This window comes from Oncorhynchus kisutch, unplaced genomic scaffold, assembly GCF_002021735.2.
Source record: "Oncorhynchus kisutch isolate 150728-3 unplaced genomic scaffold, Okis_V2 scaffold1239, whole genome shotgun sequence".
NCBI classification, from domain to species: domain Eukaryota; kingdom Metazoa; phylum Chordata; class Actinopteri; order Salmoniformes; family Salmonidae; genus Oncorhynchus; species Oncorhynchus kisutch.
Window position 1 is genome coordinate 35,691 of NW_022263184.1, and position 23,594 is coordinate 59,284.

General features: G+C 44.3%; 1 pseudogene; it reads left to right on the plus strand.

Annotated features, from left to right (window-relative positions):
* The first annotated feature begins 834 nt into the window (after nucleotides 1-834).
* On the plus strand, nucleotides 835-23,594 carry LOC109905905 (neurofibromin-like; annotated as a pseudogene).

Genomic DNA, 23,594 nt, shown 5'->3' on the forward strand with positions numbered 1-23,594 from the left:
TGACTCTAATACAGAGGTAGAGCTCTGGTCCTCTGGGGTGGTGTGATCATCAAAACATTTCTGGACCATGTTGACCATTTGTTCAGCGGCCTGGGTACCAGAAGAAATAGGGGAGGACCGCCCTGAAATGGCTCTGCTGATGGTCGCAGAGAGGGCAGAGTTAAGCTGTTCGACCACCACCTTGATAAGACCAACAGTCAGCTCAGGTGGGCAAGAGGACAGGATATTATGATCAGACAGTTGCTCCTGGACACTTTTGATGATTCTGTCCTCTGTCATTCCCAGGTGGACTTTCACTGAGGTCTGGGAACTTTAAAACGAACAAGCAAAGCATGATAATTCCTGTCTTAACTTGGCAAATCGGTCAAGCGTTGTAATTTTAGTATTCTAAATATCTACATGTCCTTTTGATCGCTTTACATGCTCATTAATTTGAATATGCTCAAAGGCTGATACATTACATTTTGTACTACATCAGATAGCCAATGCAATTTACTCTATCTGATGAAGGGAATATTGCACTACACTTTTATGATACAGATACATTTTGCATTCGGTAGCATAGCACAACTGTATTTTTTTTTTCAAATGCCAAATGTACATGTAGCATGCTTCTGCCTACAGATGCTTTTCTGAGTGACTTGTGTTGTGAGAGAACCAGAATTCAAACATAAACTCCTGGATTACATTTTATAATATTGTTTGCTCTTTTTAGTAACATATGGTAGCATACATGTTTCACACGGTGGGAAGTCAAGCTAGTTAGTTACATGTAACAACATTACATTATATGGTCAATGTTTGTGTGTATCCTCTTAGCTTTTACCTTCGACATCAACAAGCGACGCACGGGTATCTTTGCTCTGCAATCTCCTATCCCCATCGGTTTCACTGGGAAGACTTCCGGTGGTGTGTCATGGCGGCATGGTGAAGCTTGCTCAAAGGGAACAATAACCAAGCCGTACTGTCATCTTCAGACGCCGGTTTTGGGACTTATTTCAGGCCTAACATCGCCACGAACGTCCACATTCGTCTTGGAATTGCAAGCAGTCATTCGCGGTTTCCATCCGCACGGCCATGGCGGCACATAAACCAGTGGAATGGGTTCAGGCGGTGATAAACAGATTCGACGAGCAGGTAATATTATAGTGTTAGTTATATGAGTTCGAAGTGGGAGTAGTTAGCTAGTTGCAACTGCAAGCAGTGAATCTTTTGTTGAGGGCTTGTACAGGTAGATCGCTAATTGTATTTATGTCACTGTGAAGTGCATGCTAGACTGCTTTCTAGCTAGGTAGCTATTGATAGTAACAACGTTAGGACAAATATTTTTATATCTGTGTTTGGATGATGTGTACCAAAAGTGCAAGTTACTTTTATTTACCTAGCTAGTAAGCTACCCATGTAGCTAGCTAGACAACTAAACATGCATTTTAATGTTGCATATATTTTGGGTGTTGGTGTAGCTAACTCGGAGTATTTGCACACTACGTCTAATATTGGCTAATTCTTCCTAGACAATTGGGGAAAGATGTCCCTATTGTACCAGCTAGGAAGTCTTATAACTTAGCTACCTTGCTAACTGTAAACAAATGAGAGGTGTGACTCCAACATGCACTGATTAAAATGCAAGGGCTGTCACATGTGGGGAAAAAATGAAGAACATACTGGTTGCATGCTGTCAGCCAACATTCATGTTGCTGTCTGAGGAATCTGGATTTTCAACCTGACCATGTTTCTGCTCTGAGGTAACGTTAAACGCTCAATAATAAGATCAAAAACAACATGGATCCGTACAAATTGACAGACATCCGTTTTTTGTTAAATATCTACTTACATAATTACCACATCCTTAAATTATGATATACGTAGTGTGAGTTTGTCTCAATCCAATATTTGAGCGTGTTTAGGTGTTTGTGGTACAGCAGCAGTCTACAAGGCTCGCCCAACTACAAGGTTCTGGCAGTTAAGTTTTTCTTATTACCCAGAGTTGGATGAATTCGTGGATATTTTTTTTTAGATCTCTGCATGCAGTGTGAATGAAGTTAAGAGGTAATGATGATAGCCAATGCTGACTAGCATTTGTACAATGACTGAAGGCTACAGGTACACCGAATCAAATTTTATTGGTCACATACACATGGTTAGCAGATGTTAATGCGAGTGTAGCGAAATGCTTCTGGTTCTGACAGTGCAGTAATATCTAACAAGTAATCTAACAATTCCCCAACAACTACCTAATACACACACATCTAAAGGGGTGAATGAGAATATGTACATATAAGTATATGGATGAGCGATGGCCGTGCGGCATAGGCAAGGTGCAGTAAATGGTATAAAATAAAGTATGTACATGTGACGTGAGCAATGCAAGATATGTAAACATCATTAAAGTAACATTATTTTAAGTGACTAGTGATCCATTTATTAAAGTGTCCAGTAATTGCGTCTCAGTGTAGGCAGCAGCCTCTCTGAGTTAGTGATGGCTATTTAACAGTCTGATGGCCTTGAGATAGAAGCTGTTTTTCAATCTCTCTGTCCCAGCTTTAAATCACCTGTACTCACCTCGCCTTCTGGATGATAGCGATGTGTAGTACTGTACAGTACTGCTACAGTATCCCTTTAAGCGTGCCAAAAATTCCACTAATGAACTTGAGGTTGAATGTGTGAAACATTGGGTCAGGTAGTCTAGCCAGTCCATCAATAGTTTTTACACTGTCTGTTGCCCCTAACTATATCTCATCAGAAGTCATTATCAGTCAACATTATCAAATTGTAAGATCAATGTTTTAAAATGCTCCAGCTGACTTGATGGAGAGTTTGTTGTTGCTTGAGAGCTGGTATGTCTGTAAATCAGCTCTGGGTCTCAATTTTATCCAAACTAAGCTTTGTCTGTTTTGGTTGTCAAAGACCACCTCCAAAGGGACTGAAACAAATGGTTCTTGCTGCAGTGCAAGCAGTGCTGCCAGAAACTCATCACCTTCTTTAAACTCCTTTGTGTGAAAGCTGTTCTACAAATAAACTTGCAGTGGTTTGTATTTAACCTAAACATGCTTAAGTGCCATGGCACACTGTGCAACTGCCCTCAACTCCAGTACAGACTTTTGAAATGGAATATCAGCACTTTTTGTGCAGTTTGGGTAGGATCTGGGCCTCGGGTTTCAGAGGCTACGGAGGGATTCTGTAGCACAGAGTGGTGATTGTACTCAGATGGTGATTGTACTCAGGCTTAGCAGCTCTGCTCGGATTATTACAGTTTGATGAAAGTGTAATAAGGGATTAAATCCGCCTCGTGTTGTTAAGACCATTTAGAAGCCTTTAAGTCATAGGATTGCATGTGTTGGTATATCAGGGTGGATTTCATAGTCAGAATCATATTTTCTGTGTGAACCTTGCTTATTTTGCCCAAAAACCTACCCAGTGTCCAGAAACAATGAAAGTGTTCTGAAACTAAAAGTCTAAATCACAGTTGTATGCAACTTCAGAATCCTGCATTACAACCAAAACAATGTATGTCAAAAAGCTACCACAGAGAGGAAGAGAGAGGTTGGTGGATGCCAATGTGATGTACGAGATTAATGAGAAATAATAATCTCAACCTAGTAGTATTGGTCATCACAGCATCAGCCCAGAAAGATATGAAGCAGGGATTGGACTGTGGGCTGAAGTTCAGACGCCTGACTATTCTCCTACCCCCTATCTTGGGACTTTCATTCCCAGGCTAAAGTTTCTCCCTGAGGGGCCCCAGTGGTAGACAGGATCCAGCTAGTAAGCAGTCCTAGGCCATGAGGCTCTTCCTTAGGTTCAGACATGCATCCATTCTAACTGTTTCCTCAACCATGATTAGGCCTACAACAGTGTAGTCTCCACTTACCATGCTCCCAAGCCCTGTTTATCACTGGGCTGTTGGGGAAGTCTGGAAGTGGAAATCGAGGCTAACAACATCCTGGCTCTGTTGCCCCACGACTATTGTTGCCACATCAATGAGGAGTGCTCCATTCAGAAAATCTCACTTCTCAACTGTGCTGCTGCTTATGGCTCATTAACATTCCAAGCTTGATGTGCTCTGCATACAAGATCCCAGATGTGTTTGTTTTTGTCCCGTGTAAATATTCATTTATTTTTTGTATACATTGAAATAATTTAATCTCTTTTTTTCCATTTTCAAATTAAATATACCTTCCTGCAACCCGCCTCACTCAATGTGGTACGGATCTGCTATTTTTTTTAGACCTTATAACTAGAGGTCGACCGATTTAATCGGAATGGCCGATTTCAAGTTTTCATAACAATCAGAAATCGGTATTTTTGGGCGCCGATTTGATTTTTAATTAAAATTTGTATACCTTTTATTTAACTAGGCAAGTCAGTTAAGAACACATTCTTATTTTCAATGACGGCGTAGGAACGGTTGGTTAATTGCCTTGTTCAGGGGCAGAACGACTGATTTTTCACCTTGTCAGCACGGGGATCCAATCTTGCAACCTTACGGTTAACTAGTCCTACGCTCTAACCACCTGCCTCTCGTTGCACTCCACTCCACAACTGCCTGTTACGCGAATGCAGTAGAAGCCAAGGTAAGTCGCTAGCTAGCATTAAACTTATCTTATAAAAAACAATCAATCATAATCACTAGTTAACTACACATGGTTGATGATATTACTAGTTTATCTAGCAGCGTGTCCTGCGTTGCATATAATCGATGCAACGCTGGGGGATGATTTAACAAAAGCGCATTTGCGAAAAAAGCACAATCGTTGACGACTGTGCCTAACCATAAACACGATGCCTTTCTTAAAATCAATACACAGAAGTATATATTTTTAAACCTGCATATTTAGCTAAAAGAAATCCAGGTTAGCAGGCAATATTAACCAGGTGAAATTGTGTCACTTCTCTTGTGTTCATTGCACGCAGAGTCAGGGTATATGCAACAGTTTGGGCAGCCTGGCTCATTGCGAACTAATTTGCCAGAATTGTACGTAATTATGACATAACATTGAAGGTTGTGCAATGTAACAAGAATATTTAGACGTATGGATGCCACCCATTAGATAAAATACGGAACCGTTCCTTATTTCACTGAAAGAATAAACGTCTTGTTTTCGAGATGAAAATTTCCCGGAATCGACCATATTAATGACCTAAGGCTTGTATTTCTGTGTGTTATTATGTTATAATTAAGTCTATGATTTGATAGAGCAGTCTGACTGAGCAATGGTAGGTAGCAGCAGGCTCATAAGCATTCATTCAAACAGCACTTTTGTGCGTTTTGCCAGCAGCTCTTCGCAAGCACAGCGCTGTTTATGACTTCAAGCCTATCAGCCTAATGGCTGGTGTAACCGATGTGAAATGGCTAGCTAGTTAGCGGGGTGCGCGCTAATAGTGTTTCAAACGTCACTCGCTCTGAGACTTGGAGTATTCCCCACGGCTTTTGTGGAGCGATGGGTAACGCTGCTTCGAGTGTGGCTGTTGTCGATGTGTTCCTGGTTCGAGCCCAGGTAGGGGCGAGGAGAGGAACGGAAGCTATACTGTTACACTGGCAATGCTATAGTGCCTATAAAAACATCAAATAGTCAAAGGTATATGAAATACAAATGGTATAGAGAGAAATAGTCCAATAAATACTATATTAACTTCAACCTAAAACCTCTTACCTTGGAATATTGAAGACTCATGTTAAAAGGAACCACCAGCTTTCATATGTTCTCATGTTCTGAGCAAGGAACTTCAACGTTAGCTTTTTTTACATGGCACATATTGCACTTTTACTTCTCCAACACTTTGTTTTTGCATTATTTAAACCAAATTGGACATGTTTCATTATTTATTTGAGGCTAAATGGATTTTTATTGATGTATTATATTAATTTAATATAAGTGTTCATTCAGTATTGTTGTAATTGTCATTATTACAAATAAATAAATAAAAATCGTCTGATTTAATCGGTATCGGCGTTGAAAAATCATAATTGGTCGACCTCTACTTATAACTGGAACCTCCATCAGAGCTAGTTAGCTACTAGCTATTTAGTCATTGTTAGCCACTGCTAGCGGTCTTTACCTATAGCTCAGACACCAGCCACTTTAGCCCGTATAATACCTGCCAGTTTGCACAGCGCGATATCAGCCCTGAGCATATTGGACTGCTTTTTTTCCCTCCACGATATCACCGGAATCCTGCCGCAAGCTCTGGACCATTACACTGGATCATTGCAGCTAGCTAGCTGCTACCGAGTAACTATTGTCCAGAAGCATGCACCAGTTAGCCTCGAGCTAGGCCCATCTCCCGGCTAGTAAACGAAGTACACCAACTACAATACCTCTCTTGCCAATTGGCCTGGACCCTTTGTCGACACGGAGCCCCGCCGATCCATCACGACTTGTCCCGTCAGTAGAGGTAGTCATCTTAAATAAGCATGCCCCTTTCAAATTTAGAACTAATGACAGATATAGCCCTTAGTTCACTCCAGACTTGACTGCCCTTGACCAGCACAAAAACATCCTGTGGCGTCCTGCACTAGCATCGGATAGTCCGCGCGATATGCAACTTTTCAGGGAAATCAAGAACCAAAATACTCACACAGTTATTTAGTTAGGCTAGTTCCAAAAAGTTTTGGGACACTGTAAAGTCCATGGAGAATAAGAGCACCTCCTCCCAGCTGCCCACTGCACTGAGGCTAGGAAACACTGTCACCACTGATAAATCCACGATAATCCACGATAATCGAGAATTTCAATAAGCATTTCTCTACGGCTGGCCATACTTTCACCTGGCTACCCTAGCCAACAGCTCTGCACCCCCCGCAGGAACTGGCCCAAACCCCCCGCTTCTCCTTCACCCAAATCCAGACAGCTGATGTTCTGAAAGAGCTGCAAAATCTGGTTCCCTACAAATCAGCTGGGCTGGACAATCTGGACCCACTATTCCGAAAAGTATCCGCCGCCAACCTCAACCTCAAACTTCAACCTCTTTCGTATCATCTGAGATTCCTCAAGATTTTAAAGTGACTGCTGTCATCCCCCTCTTCAAAGGGGAAGACACTCTAGACCCAAACTGTTATAGACCTATATCTATCCTGCCATGCCTTTCTAAAGTCTTCAAAAGCCAAGTGAACAAACAGATCACCGACCATTTCGAATCCCACCGTACCTTCTCCGCTATGCAATCCGGTTTCTGAGCTGGTCGAGAGCGTGGCTGAGGTGCACCCAACGTCGTAAACGGTATCATAACCGCCATCAATAAGAGACAATACTGTGCAGCCGTCTTCATCGACCTGGCCAAGGCTTTCGACTCTGTCAATCACCGTATTCTTATCGGCAGATTCAATAGCCTTGGCTTCTCAAATGACCGCCTTGCCTGTTTCGCCAACTACTTCTCAGAGTTCAGTGTGTCAAATCGGAGGGCCCGTTGTCCGGAACTCTGGCAGTCTCTATGGGGGTGCCACAGGGTTACATTTTCGGGCCACGTTTTTTCTATGTCAATGATGTCACTCTTGCTGTGGGTGATTCTTTGATCCACCTTTACGCAGACGACACCATTCTGTATACATCTGGCCTTTCTTTGGACACTGTTAACAAACCTCCAAACGAGCTTCAACGACATACAACACTCCTTCCGTGGCCTCCAACTGGTCTTAAATGCTAGTAAAACTAAATGTATGCTCATCAACCGATCGCTGCCTGCACCCGCCCGCCCGACTAGCATCACTACTCTGGACAGTTCTGACTTAGAATATGTGGACAACTATAAATACCTAGGTGTCTGGACAGACTGTAAACTCTCCTTCCATACTCACATTAAATCTAGAATCGGCTTCCTATTTCGCAACAAAGCCTCCTTCACTCATGCTGCCTAACATACCGTTGTAAAACTGACTATCCTACCGATCCTTGACTTCGGTGATGTCATTTACAAAATAGCCTCCAACACTCTACTCAGCAAACTGGATTTAGTCTATCACAGTGCCATCCGTTTTGTCACCAAAACCCCATATACTACCCACCACTGCGACCTGTATGCTCTCATTGGTTGGTCCTCGCTACGTATTCGTTGCCAAACCCACTGGCTCCAGGTCATCTATAAGTCTTTGCTAGGTAAAGCCCTGCCTTATCTCAGCTCACTGCTCACGATAGCAACACCCACCCGTAGCATGCGCTCCAGCAGGTATATTTCACTGGTCATCCCCAAAGCCAACACCTCATATGGCCGCCTTCCTTCCAGTTCTCTGCTGCCAATGACTGGAACGAATTGCAAAAATCACTGAAGCTGGAATCTTATATCTAACTTTAAGCGAAAACTTGAACTCGGCCCTAATTAATCGGCTATTCCGATTAATCGGTCGACCTCTAGTTCAGAGGAGACTGCATGAATCAGGTCTTCATGGTCGAATTGCTGCAAAGAAACCACGACTAAATGATACCAATAAGAAGAGACTTGCTTGGGCCAAGAAACACAAGATCTTTGTTTACAACTGCCGGGTCTTTGTGAGACGCAGAGTAGGTGAACGGATGATCTTGGCATGTGTGGTTCCCACAATGAAGCATGGAGGAGGTGTGGTGGTGTGGGGGTGCTTTGCTAGTGACACTGTCAGTGATTTTATCTAGAATTCAAAGCACACTTAACCAGCATGGCTACCACAGCATTCTGCAGCGATAAGCCATCCCATCTGGTTTGTGCTTAGTGGAACTGTCTTTTGTTGTTCAATAGGACCTCATTTGGCCGCCTTTCGTTCCAGTTCTCTGCTGCCTGTGACTGGAACGAATTGCAAAAATCGCTGAAGTTGGAGACTTTTATCTCCCTCACCAACTTCAAACATCTGCTATCTGAGCAGTTAACCGATCGCTGCAGCTGTACATAGTCTATCGGTAAATAGCCCACCCATTTTTACCTACCTCATCCCCATACTGTTTTTATTTATTTACTTTTCTGCTCTTTTGCACACCAATATCTCTACCTGTACATGACCATCTGATCATTTATCACTCCAGTGTTATTAATCTGCAAAATTGTAATTATTCGCCTACCTCCTCATGCCTTTTGCACACAGTGTATATAGACTCCCCTTTTTTTCTACTGTGTTATTGACTTGTTAATTGTTTACTCCATGTGTAACTCTGTGTTGTCTGCTCACACTGCTGTGCTTTATCTTGGCCAGGTCGCAGTTGCAAATGAGAACTTGTTCTCAACTAGCCTACCTGGTTAAATAAAGGTGAAATAAAAAAAATAAAAAAGGACAATGACCCAACACACCTCCAGGCTGTGTAAGGGCAATTTGACCAGAAGGAGAGTGATTGAGTGCTGCATCAGATGACCTTGCCTCCATAATCACCTGACCTCAACCCAATTGAGATGGTTTGGGATGAGTTGGACTGCAGAGTGAAGGAAAAGCAGCCAACAAGTGCTCAGCATATGTGGGAACTCCTTCAAGACTGTTGGAAAATAATTCCAGGTGAAGCTTGTTTTAGAGAATGCCAAGAGTGTGCGACGCTGTCATCAAGACAAAGTGTGGCTACTTTGAAGAATCTCAAATATAAAACATATTTTGAGTTGTTAAAAACTTTTTGGGGTTACTACATGATTCCATGTGTGTTATTTCATAGTTTTGATGTCTTCAATATTATTCTACAATGTATAAAATATTAAAAATAAAGAAAAACCCTTGAATGAGTAGGTGTGTCCAAACTTTTGTTTTATACCCCATTTTCCTCTGACTGACGTTGGCGTGCATGCGCCCGGCCCACCACAAGGAGTCGCTGGATAGCGATGGGACAAGGACATCCCGTCCTGCCAAACCCTCCCCTGACCCGGACAACCTCGGGTCTAGTGACGCCTCAAGCACTGCGGTGCAGTGCCTTAGACTGCTGTGCCACTGGGAGGATTACACCGGCTTTGTGTAATTCTATTAGACTTGTTCAAACCTGCTGCATACATTGTCCACTGTATAATACCTTCACCCGTGGCTAGATTCCCCTGTGACTTTAGGATGACACATGCTTTTTTCTCTTTCTCCTTAGCTTCCTGTTAAAACGGGACATCAGAACAACCACACCAAAGTCAGCACAGAGCACAACAAGGAATGTCATCAACATCTCTAAGTACAAGTTCTCCCACGTCATCAGTGGCCTCACGAACATACTAAAAAATGTGAACAACATGGTAAGTGGCATTTTTTAACGTGTCTCTTTTAGCTATGGGGATCACCACGTTGCATGTCATCAACTCTACCTCCTGGAAGGCGTGTATTGAGTCAACTCAGTCAACTCAAGCTTAGGAAGCATGCTAAGGGCTGGAAGTGGTGTTTGCCAAATCACTGTGTCCTCTGTGTCTGTAACCTGTCCTGTACCCACCCTCTCCTCTCTCCAGCGGATATTCGGGGAAGCTGCTGAGAAGAACCTCTACCTCTCCCAGCTGATTATCCTGGACACACTGGAGAAGTGCCTGGCATCGGTGAGGAAAACCTTTACCGTCTGCATCTACTGTATACCTTATTACGTCACCATTTAGTTGGTCTGCTAACCAACCCCCTACACTTGCTTCTGTGTGTTTGTTGTGTATAAACATTTCCCCATTTTTGTTTTTCCCTAGCCTGTCCCATATTAGTCCTATGGCCTCCCCCAACTCAAACAGTTTTCTGTTGACTGAATTTAATTGAACATTGCCAGTCAAGAGCATTGGCCTCCAAAATATGTGAGAAGTTGCCACTGATAACCTGAAAAGCACTCATTGTTTTCTCAGAGAACCTGGAGATGCCAGCTTACACACACCCTATCCTCTCATGTCTTCTCTCTCTTTGTCTCTGTATTCCTCTTGTGTGTATGTACTGATATGTACGTGGAACTGATAGATGCACACACACACTACATGTTACTGTTTTTAAATGTATGTAAATTGTAAAGTCTTTTGTCTGTAAATTATTTTTCGTTATGTGTTGGACCCCAGTAAGACTAGCTGACATCGGCTAACGGGGATCCTAATAAATCAAATAAAATCCTCCCAGCAATCAAAGGACTGCCTGCGTCTGGACGAGACCATGCTGGTGAAGCAGCTGCTGCCAGAGATCTGTCACTTCATCCACACGTACCGTGAGGGCCACCAGCACGCTGCTGAGCTCCGTGCCTCCGCCTCAGGGGTCCTCTTCTCCCTCAGCTGCAACAACTTCAACGCTGTTTTCAGCCGCATCTCCACCAGGCAACCCTGATCCTGAGGAACTGCAGACTGTGTTGGCTAATTAATTCACTGTCACTATCACTGTGTTGATGAGCAGTTGATCAGATGTGTTAGTACAGGGCTGGAATAATAGCCTGCCCACCTTGTTGTTCTTCCAAGGTCAATGGCAACTGACCTACATTATCTTTTGTGGAAAAATGCATTTGTGTCTTTAAAAACTTCCACCAGACCTGATTTTCCCAAAAGTGTAATATTACAAATATTTCAAATGAAGTTATGTCTTCAGAAGTAATGATGAGGTGACTGTTTGGGCACCCTTTCTACTTATGCCATATGCCTTGTTTGCATACCTCAGCACTTCAGTTAAACAGCCAGCCATGGACAATGTCACTGAGAATGAACTGTTAACCCAGTCATGACGGAAATCCCTCCCTCCCCACCCAGGATGTTCAGGATGGTGCAACGTTACAGAATGTTCAGATGAACAATAAAACAGGGAATCCTGTTACCTCTATTAGGTTAATTGTCCCCCACAATGAAATCAGGAAGGGGACTGTGGATCTGCCTCTGTCCGTTAGTATGTTTGTCACACGCGATATCTCAGACAGTGCTGGCCCGATTTTTACTGAACTTGGATTAATAACGCGTCTTGCCATAGAGATACAACATTTACAAAATTACACTGATTGGCTAGAGGGGGTGCTATAGTATTCAACTGAAATTCCAAATGATGAACAAGCATATCTCCTGCCCCGTTTGAGCTACAGTCATGTCATTTTTTTATATGCATGCATTTCCTCATTAGAAACACATTTCCCATAACAACCAATATCATTTCAGGAACTTGCAAACTAAATGTCTTTCCACATGTTTTGAATTGGCGCTTGTTGCATCCATATGCCACATATGGATGTAAATTGGAGACGGGACTTGATAGGTCTCCATCCGTTAGTACATTCGTACAGTTGTACCTTCATCACACGTGATGTCTCAGACAGCACTGGCCTGATTTTTGAAGAAACTTGTATCATTCACCCATCTTCCCATAGAGATTTATGTGGATTGTCTCAAAGGGGGTGCTATAGTAATCAACTGAAATTCCCAACTTTGAACAAGCATATCTCCAGTCCCGTTTGAACTATTGTCATGAAATGTGGTTCAATAATGCAGCCCCTCATGAGCAACTAGATTCCCATAACAACCTATATAATTTTGGTACTTACAAAATGGTACTTACATTTCTTTCCACACAACATACTTTGTAATAATTGTCTCTAATTGACACAAGGAGCAATACATCATCCATGGGGGACATGTTTACTGTAGACTGGCAACATTCAGAAAGTTTCACTTCATTGATACACTCATGTCAGTTTCCTGTCTTGAAGGATGAGGGGATGATGTCAAAAAGGCAACCTCTACAAGGCTGTCCTCTTTTCCCTCTCTTCCACCCCCTCTTCTTTCCCTCCTTTCTCCTGAGAAACTGGTAGAATTATATCTCTGTATGTCATGTTTGACTGGACGAACTTGTTCCATGGCAGTGTCTGAGAGTCCTTATCCATTGTGTTCTCCCTCAGGTTGCAGGAGCTGACAGTCTGCTCAGAAGACACTGTGGATGTGCACGATATAGAGCTCATGCAGTACATCAACGTGGACTGCTCCAAACTTAAAAGACTGCTCCAAGGTAGCTACACACTCACTCAATTCCTTGTATGTCATACTCTTTTTTTAAATAGTTTTTTGCTAATACTCTATTACTTTTTACTACATCCTCTCAGAAACGGTATTAAAATTCAAAGCCCTGAAGAAACCTGCCCAACATGCCGTCATTAACAGTTTGGAAAAGGTTTGTGCACCAATATATCTATATTCAGTGCTGCTGTTTTGTGTTTATGAAGTTGGTGTATTATTATATACTACATGACCAAAGGTATGTGGACACCCCTTCAAATTAGTGGTTTTGGCTATTTCAGCCACACCAGTTGCTGACCGGTGAGCTGTGAAGTGATGGGCCACAAGCTCACAGAATGGGACCACTGAGTGCTGAAGTGCGTAGTGTACTTGCCTGTTTTTGGTTGCAATACTCACTACCGAGTTCCAAACTGCCTCTGGAAGCAACGTCAGCACAAAAACTGATGTCTGGAGATTCATGAAATGGGTTTCAAGCTCATCACCATTGGACTCTGGAGCAGTGGAAACGTGTTCTCTGGAGTGATGAATCACGCACGGTTCACCATCTGGCAGTCCGACGGACAAATCTGCATGTGGATGCCAGGAAAATGCTACCTGCCCCAATGCGTAGTGTCAAGTGTACAGTTTGGTGGAGGAGGAACAATGGTCTGTGGCTGTTTTTCATGGTTCAGGCTAGGCCCCTTAGTTCCAGTGAAGGGAAATCTAAACTCTACAGCTTACAATGACATTCTAGGCGATTCTGTGCTTACAACTTTGTGGCAACAGTTTGGAGAAGGCCCTTTCCTGTTTCAGCATGACAATGCCCCCATGCACAAAGCAAGGTCCATACAGAAATGGTTTGTTGAGACCGGTGTGGTAGATCTTGACTGGCCTGCACAGAGCCCTGACCTCAACCCCATCGAACACGTTTGGGATGAATTGGAACGCCGACTGCGCGCCAGGCCTAATCGCACAACATCAGTGCCCAACCTCACTAATGCTCTTGCAGCTGAATGGAATCAAGTTTCCGCAGCAGTGTTTGAACATCTAGTGGAAAGCCTTCCCAGTAGAGTGGAGGCTGTTATAGTAGCAAAGGGGGACCAACTCCTTATTAATGCCCATGATTTTAGAATGAGATGTTTGACTAGCAGGTGTCCACATACCATTGAACATGTAGTGTATTATTCATGGTATTCACTACTGCCACCTCTTGGCTGCTGATGAAAGGTTTAAAATACAATTTTCCACTTTGAGGACATCACAGGTTGCAGGTTTCCATTGATGCAGGTTTCCATTGATCCAGGTTTATTGGAAAAACATTGAAATGTGTAATGAAATGGCAGCTATAGGAAAAATGCTCTAAAGATTGACACCATTCTTTAAACTTTCTTTATTGCTACAAATGATGATAGAAGCAATGTTTTTCAAATAAATGTTGATTGCCAAATAGTGTTGACGGTACACAGAGCACTATGCAAGTTTTACTATCCCATTATTTCAGATCAACTGCAGTGCAAAGTTCACCATGACAATAAATTGGCACATAGGAATTATTAGACTATGGCAGCTTAGTAAATTCTTGCGCTCTATCCATGCTGGCCTTTGTGGGCTACCTGAGACATGGGACAGATGGCTGGGAGGGAATCCAGGCTGTCGCCATATTATTCATGTGCAATTTGCCTAAATGGATAATGGAAACACTTCAACTCCTTCATGTTTATTCAACACCAGGTTTTTGTGAAAACGTCTTCTGTTTGTTGGTGTGACGTCATTACGTCCAGCTGTTTTTATCGACACAAGACAGTTGGATGGAAATGCACCGTAGCAGGCAATTGATCTGTGGCTTCGGAAAGTATTCAGACCCCTGGACTTTTTCCACATTTTGTTACATTACAGCCTTATTCTACATTTATTTTGCAAATGTATTAAAATGATTTTCTATTCAAACGTTCTAAATGTCGCTAATAAATCACTGGAAAAGTTCATGGAAACATAGCTACTGTCCCATTCTAGAGAGGACAGTGCTAAATATTTGTGTTCCTCCCCAGGCCTTTTGGAACTGGGTAGAGAACTACCCTGATGAGTTTACCATGCTCTACCAGAGACCACAGACAGACATGGCAGGTCAGTATTCTCAAGTGCCTTGTATTGGACTGAAACACAATGCAGATGCTATCATTACATGCACTTTTCATTTTACTTTTTTTAATGTGAAATCTTCAGTCTCAAAGGGACTGTAGGGAACAGATCAGGACGATAAATAAGAAGTATGATGAGTTAAGGGCTATCTCACTCGTCTGTCTGGCACGCCCTTTAGATGCTGCGGAGAGGCTGTTTGACCTGGTGGACAGCTTTGCTGAGAGTGCCAAGAGGAAGGCAGCGGTGTGGCCTTTACAGATCATTCTCCTCATCCTCTGTCCCGAGATCACACACATCATCTCTCGAGAGGTGGTGGAGGAGAGCAAGGCCAACAAGGTGAGATGAGTCGGCACACACACACTGGGATTAAATAGGTAGTGTGGCTGATAGAGAAAGCAACTATCTCGTTACAGAAGCTGTTCCTGGAGAGCTTGAGGAAGGCTCTAGCAGGCCAGGGGGGCAGCAAGCAACTAACAGAGAGTGCAGCCATCGCCTGTGTCAAACTGTGCAAGGCCTCCACCTACATCAACCGGGAGGACCACTCGGGCATCTTCCTCCTGGTGCAGTCCATCGTGGTGGACCTCAAGGTCAGATAAACGAAACACTCTGTCGCCCTCTGGGGGCTAGGGAACACTACAGCAGTGGTGTCTGGGTTTTATGTTCGTCATTCCAGTCGTGGAGTAAAATTGACAATGTCATTTCTATATAGAACATTTCTATCTACAACGTCCTGAACGGTAAACAATGATTGATATGCCTATGGCTACCCCTTAGACTTTTATAGTGCAACTTTTGTGCTAGTGCTACCGCTATGGAGCTATGACCATTTTGCTAATACCTATCCAATCCTTTCAGACCTTCACAAAGCCCCTTGCGTAAGGGTTAATTGGGAAATTGGTTAATTTGGAATATTGCAGACGGTCACATACAGACACTTATCTATCCCATCAGGCCCTGCTCTTCAACCCCACCAAGCCCTTCTCTCGCGGGGCAGGCAGCCAGAACGCAGACGTGGACCTCATGATCGACTGCTTCGTCTCCTGTTTCCGTATCAACCCTCACAACAATCAGCACTTTAAGGTCAGTCAGTCTGCTCAGCTCATTGGCTGAAAATGTGCAGACCATGTCTGAATGATACCTCTGTGTCAAAGCGGCTTTTTTGACGAAACATTAATAAAGACAATCTCCTCAGGTCTGTTTGGCCTCCGCCTCCCCCTCTACCTTTCACTTTGTCCTGGTCAACTCCCTGCACAGAATCATCACCAATGTAAGTTTGTACCGTCTCCACTACTACTTCCTACCAAGTTCAGTCGAAGTACATTTGATAGGACAGAGCTGATCTCATTGGCCTTTCCCACAGCAGTGCAATATTAATGAGCTTCTATCCTCTTCATCCTTTAGTCTGATCTGGACTGGTGGCCTAAGATTGATGCAGTGTACTGCTACTCTGGAGAGCTGCGACTAATGTTCTCAGACACTCTGAGCCGAGTGATGCAAGGCCTTCACACACATGCCCCACTACGCATGACGCCGGTGAGAAAGGGACTACACACACGCGCACATTCACACTCATTTTCACACCAATCGTTTGAAACACCTTTTGTTTTCCTGTGTAAGCGAACCTCTTAGGAAAAGTATGTATTAGCTACACCTAAATTTACAACTTCTCTCTCTGACAGAGTCTGTCATTTAAAGAGAAAATGACCACCAGCCTTAAGTTCAAAGAGAAAACCACAGACCTGGATACACGCAGCTACAAGTGCCTCCTCCTCGCTCTGGTCAAACTCATCCACGCTGACCCCAAACTCATGCTGCACGTAAGTCTGACACCAACAACCACATACAGTTGAAGTCGGAGATTTACATACACTTAGGTTGGAGTCATTAAAATTTGTTTTTCAACCACTCCACAAATTTCTTGTTAACCAACTATAGTTTTGGCAAGTCGGTTAGGACATCTACTTTGTGCATGACACAAGTCATTTTCCAACAATTGTTTACAGACAGATGATTTCACTTATAATTCACTGTATCACAATTCCAGTGGGTCAGAAGTTTACATACACTAAGTTGACAGTGCCTTTAAAGAGCTTGGAAAATTCCAGAAAATTATATCATGGCTTTAGAAGCTTCTGAGGCAAATTGATATCATTTGAGTCAATTGGAGGTGTACCTGTGGATGGAGCCTGCGGCTATGGAACCCTGACCTGTTCACCGGACGTGCTACCTGTCCCAGACCTGATGTTTTCAACTCTATAGAGACAGCAAGAGCGGTAGAGATACTCTCAATGACTGTGCTTCTACACCTGCATTGCTTGCTGTTTGGGGTTTTAGGCGGGGTTTCGGTACATTTGAACATCTTGGCCATGTTCTGTTATAATCTCCACCCGGCACAGCCAGAAGAGGACTGGCCACCAATCATAGCCTGGTTCCTCTCTAGGTTTCTTCCTAAGTTTTGGCCTTTCTAGGGAGTTTTCCTAGCCAATGTGCTTCTACACCTGCATTGCTTGCTGTTTGGGGTTTTAGGCTGGGTTTCTGTACAGCACTTTGAGATGTCAGCTGATGTAAGAAGGGCTATAGAAATAAATGTAAATTGATATTTCAAGGCCTACCTTCAAACTCAGTGCCTCTTTGCTTGACATCATGGGAAAATCAAAAGAAATCAGCCAAGACCTCAGAAAAAAAATTGTAGACCTCCACAAGTCTGGTACATCCTTGGGAGAAATGTCCAAATGCCTGAAGGTACCACGTTCATCTGTACAAACAGTACAAACACCATGGGACCACGCAGCCATCATAGCGCTCAGGAAGGAGATGCGTTTTGTCTTCTAGAGATGAACGTATTTTGGTGCGAAAACTGAAAATCAATCCCAGAACAACAGCAAAGGACCTTGTGAAGATGCTGGAGGAAACCGATACAAAAGTATCTATATCTACAGTAAAATGAGTCCCATATTGACAGAACATGAAAGGCCACTCAGTAAGGAAGAAGCCACTGCTCCAAAACAGCCATAAAAAAGCCAGATTACGGTTTGCACACGGAGACAAAGATCGTACTTTTTGGAGAAATGTCCTCTGGTCTGATGAAACAAAAATAGAACTGTTTGGCCATAATGACCGAATAAAGTGGTGATTCTAACTGACCTAAAACAGGGACTTTTTACTAGGATTAAATGTCAGGAATTGTGAAAAACTGAGTTTAAATGTACTTGGCTAAGGTGTATGTAAACTTCCGACTTCAACTGTATATACTGAGACAATGTCCCTTGGTTCTGTTTGAATAGTTAATCACCCTCCCTTCCACTTATGTGTGTGTGGTTCGATTTCCTCTCCGCCCTTGCGTTCACCCATACATGCATGTTTGACATTGTGTGTGTTGTAGAACCCAGGGAAGCAGGCTCAGGAGACTCAGAGCAGCACAGCAGAGCTGATTGCAGGCCTGGTGCAGCTGGTGCCCTTGGTCAATACAGCCCAGCTTTCCCAGGAGGCCATGGAGGTCAGTTCACACTCCTTCTCTCCCTTACTCTCACTCCATCTACTCTGCTTCTTTATTCTTTCTCATTCTGTCCACTTCAGTTCTATTCCCTAGCATTGAATTATCAACTTCAAGTAAGGCATATTTCTCCCTATCTGTCTCTCTCTCCCTGCCCAGGCTCTGCTGGTGCTGCACCTGCCTGAGACCATTGAGCTGTGGAACCCTCAGGCCCCCATTGAAACCTTCTGGGACATCAGGTACAAGGACATGGTTTAGTTTTGGGGGCTTTTCAGTCCAGAGATAATCCATGTAGACAGACACACTGGTCACGGATTCAGTAGTAGTCCCAGTCTTTAGGGGGGTGTGTTGAGATTCCATTGGGCTCTAACACTGGCCTATCCCATTGCAGCTCCCTGGTTCTCTTCCTGATCTGCAAGAAGCTGATTGGTCACCAGATGGTGAACAGTACAGAGGTGTTGAAGTGGCTGAGGGAGATCCTTATCTGCAGGAACAAGTTCCTCCTAAATAACAAGGTGAGGTCAGGGACTCTAACCTCACATCAGAATAACCATTGAGGGCTAGTTTCCCAGATGCAGATTAAGCCTAGTTCTGAACTAAAAAGCACTTTCAATAGAGAATTTCCATTCAAAATAATGTTTAAGTCTAGGACTAGCTTAGGTCTGGAAAACCGTCCGGAGTGTTTTGCAGTTATACAAGTCAAATACACGTGTTGAACATGTCTAAATGTGTGTTGGACATGTCTAAATGTGTGTTGGACGTGTCTAACTCCTCTCTGCTCGCCCAGGAGTGTGCCACGCAGGGCAGTGGAATCCCCATCTGCAGACAGGCCCAGACCAAACTGGAGGTGTGTCTATACATGTTTCTGTGGAGCCCTGACACCGAGGCCGTGCTGGTGGCCATGTCCTGCTTCAGACACCTGTGTGAGGAGGCTGACATCCGCTGTTCCGCTGACGAGGTGCTCGTCCAGAACATCCTGCCCAACTACGCCACCTTCACAGAGTTTGCCTCCGTCAGCAACATAATGGCCACCGGTCAGTAAAAACACTGTTTTGAACACCACTATAACATGCTCTGAGAGTCACTAAAAAGGCCAACGGTTTCAGACCGTGACGCCGCTACTTGTTTCTCTGTTTGGTAGGACGTTCCACCCTGCAGAAGAGAGTGATGGCCTTGTTGAGAAGGATAGAGCACCCCACTGCAGGAAACACTGAGGTGTGAAAGAATAAAGAAGCATAAAATACAGTTTATCCTTGCTTACATCCTTCCAGTATTAGTGACTTGTCCCTTCTTGTTTCCATGTCTCACCCCAGGCATGGGAGGACACGCATGCAAAATGGGAGCAGGACACCAAACAGATTCTGAACTTTCCCAAAAACAAGGTGGAGGATGGTCAGGTAAGAGCACTTACATTTTAGGATTTGGGTGTGTTTCACTGTTAATAAAAAATAATAATATAGGGACCATTGCTCCAAACTCAACCCCATTTGTCTCCCCCTGCAGGAGTGGATCAACATGACAGGCTTCCTGTGTGCTCTGGGTGGGGTGTGTCTGTCCCAGCACAGCAAGCCCTGTGGCCCCACCACCTACAGCCCCCCTATGGGCCCCATGAGCGAACGCAAGTACTCTATGGTCTCTGTGAGTGTCTGTGAGGTCTCCAACGCTGCAGCTGGAGCCTCAGCCACCTGCTCCTCCTCTTCCTCCACTGAAACCCCCCTGGGCAGGTTCCTGGACCGCCTGCTGGTCCTGCTGGTATGTGGTCATGAGAGGGTGGGTCTACACGTCCGCACCAACGTCAAGGAGCTGCTGGGGCTGGAGCTCAGCCCGGTCCTGTACCACATGCTCTTCAACAAGCTAAGGAACAGCATCGGACGCTTCTTCGACACACGGGCCGGTGAGTGGATGGGCTGCGGAGGAGGATGGGGCACGTTAACCAATTATTTGAATTGTATTCGTGTAGAATGTCATTCTAGGGAGTTTTACAGGGGGATGGTGACTTTTTTGCTGATTGCAGCACAGAGCCCTGCCTGCGCTGATGTTGTTGAATTTCATTAGTTCATTATAAAGCTGATTTGTTGACATTAGCAGGAAAGTAGTTTAAACTGATTTCATTCATTTGTCTCTGTGCCCTTGCAGGTCCCCATCAATGACACTAACACACAGTTTGTGGCGCAGACCATTGCCATCATGAAGAACCTACTGGATAACCATGCTGAGGGCAGCTCAGAGCACCTTGGACAGGCCAGCATAGAGACCATGATGCTCAACCTGGTCAGGTGAGAGACAAACACTCACAGCTTATGAAATACCTAATCAGTTGTCACTCTTCAGGACCTTATTTGGTCTGATCTCACCCCCCCCAGGTACGTGCGTGTCTTAGGCAACACGTTGCATGCCATCCAGATGAAAACCAAGCTGTGCCAGCTGGTGGAGGTGATGATGGAGAGACGAGACGACCTGTCCTTCTGCCAGGAGATGAAGTTCAGGTGAGCGACAGAGACGGCACTCCCTCCTGGACAGACCTAAACTCTAGCTTAATGCTAGCCAAACTAGCTAAATGCTACCTTAAAGCTTCAGTCAGCAGTTCCAACAATTAAAAAAAGTTGGATTGGTCTGGAGAAATATTACCACTCCCAAATTCACAGACAGAGCTATAGAATGACCATACCTGATATAAAAAGTATAGTTTTAACAATGCGTTGAGGCTATGTAGTGTTTTGTTTACATTTACTTCTTTTACTCCAACGTTTATAAACTAAGTGTATATTTTGAGTTCTGATGGGGTACGACAGCTCATGAGACATTTATAAGTTATATTCTTCAAGAATCAATCATTTTTGTTAATTCAACCCCTCACCACATTTGCCAGGAACAAGATGGTGGAGTACCTGACAGACTGGGTGATGGGCACCTCCAACCAGGCTGCTGATGACGATATCAAGTGTCTGACCAGAGACCTGGACCAGGCCAGTATGGAGGCGGTGGTGTCTTTGTTAGCTGGCCTGCCTCTTCAGCCAGAGGAGGGAGACGGGGTGGAGCTGATGGAGGCCAAGTCCCAGCTCTTCCTCAAGTAACTACAACATGCTTTACTCATATACCTTTAAAAAAAAAAAAGTTTTTAAAATATTTTTTTAACCTTTATTTAACTAGTCAGTTAAGAACAAATTCTTATTTTCAATGACTGCCTAGGAACAGTGGGTTAACTGCCTGTTCAGGGGCAGAACGACAGATTTGTACCTTGTCAGCTCTGGGATTCGAACTTGCAACCTTTAAGTTACTAGTCCAACTCTCTAACCACTAGGTTACCCTGCCGCCCCATATACACTCCTATACCTTTTAGTCATGTAGCTGACGTGCTTATCCAGAGAGACTTAGTTATCTGTTGCTGCTCTTCAGCTTTCTGTTTACTGTGCATGCTGTAACATTTCCACACGCAAAATAAACTGTGTTTTCTGTATAGAAGTAAAGGAATACATTAACTTAAATGTGCACGTGATTTTAATTCAAACTGCCTGTTAAGTGTTCTGAACCCTGCCTTACCCCCTGTACCCAGGTACTTTACCCTGTTCATGAACCTGCTGAATGACTGCAGTGAGGTGGAGGATGATGGCCAGCCGGTGGTTGGGAGGAAGAGGGGCATGTCTCGACGCCTGGCCTCCCTCAGACACTGTACTGTCCTGGCCATGTCCAACCTCCTCAACGCCAACGTGGACAGCGGACTCATGCACTCTATCGGTGATCTACTGTAGCAGTAGTATTTCTCCACCTTTTTATAGTGCCAGGAAAGCTATAATGTTAGTCCTTCCATCTACCAAGGACCATAGCTTCCAAAATGAACAATCAAACCTCAAATATAATGTCCCTGTATCCTTTGCCACCCTTAATCTTTCTCTTGTGCCCCCTCTGTCGCTCTGTCTCTCTATCCGTCTCTCTCTCCTCCCCCCACCATCCACCCTTCTCCAGGTTTGGGCTACCATAAGGACCTGCAGACACGAGCCACCTTCATGGAGGTTCTGACTAAGATCCTCCAGCAGGGGACAGAGTTTGACACTCTGGCAGAGACGGTGCTGGCAGACCGCTTTGAAAGGCTGGTGGAGCTGGTCACCATGATGGGAGACCAGGGAGAGCTGCCCATCGCCATGGCACTGGCCAATGTGGTGCCAGGATCCCAATGGGTATGTACGAAACACAGCCTTTTGGGTGACTAACCTTCACAATGATGAGCACTACAATAACAAACCTGATTTATTAGTAGAATCAGACATGTTAGTGCAGGGCTGGAGCAAACGCCTGCATGTCCTGTAGCTCTCCAGGAAAAGGGTTTGCCACCCCTGTGCAAGTATGAGAATTTGAGGCAGTAGTTGTTGAAACATAGTGTGTCCTCCTGTGTCTTCTTCAGGACGAGCTGGCCCGTGTGTTGGTGACACTGTTTGACTCTCGCCACCTGCTGTATCAGCTGCTGTGGAATATGTTCTCCAAGGAGGTAGAGCTGGCTGACTCCATGCAGACTCTCTTCAGAGGCAACAGTCTGGCCAGTAAAATCATGACCTTCTGTTTCAAGGTAAAACCACATTTCTCTCTCATACAGACAATTTTAAATGGTATAACCTGAAGCACTCGCACCAAGCCTGGAATTTTAAAGGCATTTTAATGTTGAAATTCTTTGTGTTAGGTTTACGGGGCGGCGTACCTACAGAAGCTCCTGGAGCCTCTACTTAAAGGGGTCGTCACCACCCCAGAGTGGCACAACATCAGCTTTGAGGTGGACACAACCAGGTCGGAACATTAACCGGAAGCATTCCACCAGTTAGACTGTGGTAGCCTGGTGTGGTGGTAAAGGATAGCATGTCGATTTGAGCAATTTTGGGGGGTAACCTTTTTAAATGGAAGTTACCAAGGCAGTGAAGCCGCTCAACAACTACATCTTACCAGTCATCCAACAGACTCCCATTCAGAGCGACACACAGAAGCCTCCATGGTCAAATCCCTGCTCAAGGGCACGTTGACAGATCTCCCACCAGGCCAAAAAAACGTGAAGCCCAACCCCCGAAGGTTCCCCAATAGCTGTCCCTCAACCACTCGATACCCCTCCCACAGACCCCCCCCCCCCCAAGAAAAACAAAAA